Source organism: Dunckerocampus dactyliophorus, unplaced genomic scaffold (genome assembly GCF_027744805.1).
Source record: "Dunckerocampus dactyliophorus isolate RoL2022-P2 unplaced genomic scaffold, RoL_Ddac_1.1 HiC_scaffold_72, whole genome shotgun sequence".
Taxonomy (NCBI): Eukaryota; Metazoa; Chordata; class Actinopteri; order Syngnathiformes; family Syngnathidae; genus Dunckerocampus; species Dunckerocampus dactyliophorus.
In genome coordinates this window covers 15,001-17,500 of record NW_026559908.1, presented here as the reverse complement: position 1 = coordinate 17,500, position 2,500 = coordinate 15,001, and positions in this window count along the sequence as shown.

Genomic DNA, 2,500 nt, shown 5'->3' with positions numbered 1-2,500 from the left:
CGGACCGAGGCGGAAGTGCAGGCGAGGCGGCAGGAGTCTGAAAACGGCTATAAAATGCGTGGAGAGCCGCTGTCGCCCCGGAGGAACGGAGAAAAAGTGCTGAAAAAAGGCCTAAATCCTAACGGACCGAGGCGGAAGTGCAGGCGAGGCGGCAGGAGTCTGAAAACGGCTATAAAATGCGTGGAGAGCCGCTGTCGCCCCGGAGGAACGGAGAAAAAGTGCTGAAAAAAGGCCTAAATCCTAACGGACCGAGGCGGAAGTGCAGGCGAGGCGGCAGGAGTCTGAAAGCGGCTATAAAACGCGTGGAGAGCCGCTCGGATGATTTTTCAAAGTGTCAAATGAATGGGAGTGAATGGGGCAGAGTACCCAATGTGTAAAAAAAGTGCTGAAAAAACGACAAAGTCCACACGAGCCTAGTCAGAAATGCAGTCCGAGGCGGCTGGAGCCCCAAAGCGGCTATAAAATGCGTGGAGAGCCGCTCGGATGATTTTTCTAAGTGTGAAATGAATGGGAGTGAATGGGGCGGAGTACCCAATGCGCGAAAAAAGTGCTGAAAAAACGACAAAGTGTCAAATGAATGGGAGTGAATGGGCGGAGTACCCAATGCGTGAAAAAAGGTCTGGAAAAACGACAAAGTGTCAAATGAATGGGAGTCAATGGGCGGAGTACCCAATGCGCGAAAAAAGTGCTGAAAAAATGACAAAGTGTCAAATGAATGGGAGTCAATGAGTGTTTTGGTCGACCAGGAAAAAACGCGTTTACGGGAGAGGGTAAATCAGCCGAGAGGGGGGGGGGGGGGTATACTTTACCCTCTCCCGTAAATGCCATTTTTCCTGGTTGACCAAAACACCTCCAGCACGATTTCGGAAACCCAGTTTTTAGAAACACTGACCTCCAGGGGAAGTACCGAGAAAAGCACACTTTTGAATCCGCTTTTGACGCACTGAAACACGGACGTGAGCTGGGGCTGTGCCGCTCTTGGAAAACCCCTGGAGGTTATTTTCTAAAACGGGTTTCCGCGTCCCCCGGGCGCCCGTGTTGGGCCGCGCAAGGCGGTCCGGGCTGCCCACCCCATCTGAGTGCCCCGTTGGGCCGCGTGCATGGCAGGCATCCAAGGAAGGCTGATGAGCAGCGGTGATGATGATGATGAGACACCAGCTGCAAATTTGACAAAGTGTCACCTCTCAAGCATTTCCAAGCGTGACACAAACAAAAGGGAACGGGAACTTTGATATGAGTGACTTGTGCTTCTTTTTCTCCAAGTGTCACTCCACAGCTGGCACCCAGGCTGTGTGACGCAGGTGTCCGACGAGGAGCGCCCGCGATGGGCCGCGTCAGGCGGCCCGGGCCGCGCTATCACCTCCGGATGACAACATCCAAAGGAGCACGTTGGTGCTTGCTGGGAGTTTGCGCACGCGATAGGCGACGCCTGGCGGCCCTGGCCGCGCCTCGCCAGCGGGTAATGACGACCGCGAGCGCCATGCTGCGCCGATGGAGCTGTCCGAGGAGCGAGAGCGCCCGCCATGGGCGGCATCCGGCGGCCCCTGGCCGTGCTTCGTCTGCGGGTCGCTCTCCACCTCCGGGTGGCCAATCCGAGGTGTCCGCAAAGTGTGTGCGCTCGCCATGGGCGGCATCCGGCGGCCTCTGGCCGTGCTTCGTCTGCGGGTGCACACTCGGAGCGAGGCTCCTGCTCGCTCCGGCGCGGTAGCTTTGTCCGCGCTCCACCTCCGGGTGGCGAATCCCAAAAAGCAGCACTTTGGTGCTACGAAGGTGTCAGAAGAGTGTGTGCGCCCGCCATGGGCGGCATCCGGCGGCCTCTGGCCGTGCTTCGTCTGCGGGTGCACACTAGGCGCGGTGGCTTTGTCCGCGCTCCACCTCCGGGTGGCGAATCCCAAAAAGCAGCACTTGGGTGCTTCGTAGGTGTCAGAAAAGTGTGTGCGCCCGCCATGGGCGGCATCCGGCGGCCTCTGGCCGTGCTTCGTCTGCGGGCGCACACTCGGAGCGAGGCTGCTGCTCGCTCCGGCGCGGTGGCTGGGTCCGCGCTCCACCTCCGGGTGGCGGAAGGAATCGAAAAGGAGCACTTTGCTGCTTCGCAGGTGTCAGAGGAGTGGGAGCGCCCGCCATGGGCGGCATCCGGCGGCCCCTGGCCGTGCTTCGTCTGCGGGTCGCTCTCCACCTCCGGGTGGCCCACTCCAAAGAAAATAAAAAAGGAGCCCAGCTCACTGGAAGGCACGCTGAGGCTCCGGCGCGGGTAAGAGGGGCCCGCGCCTCACCTCCGGGTGTCCGACAAAGAGGAGCCGAGTGTGCTCATTGGAGGCCAGTGGGACCTCCGGCGCGGTAGCAGGGCCCGCGCTTCACCTCCGGGTGTCCGACAGAGAGGAGCCGAGTGCTCACTGGAGGCGAGTGACACCTCCGGCGCGGCCACCCGGGGGGCCATTGCCCCCCACCCGGCCGCGCTCGCACGCACCCCAACCCCCTGAGCCCCCACTGACCTAGCGGT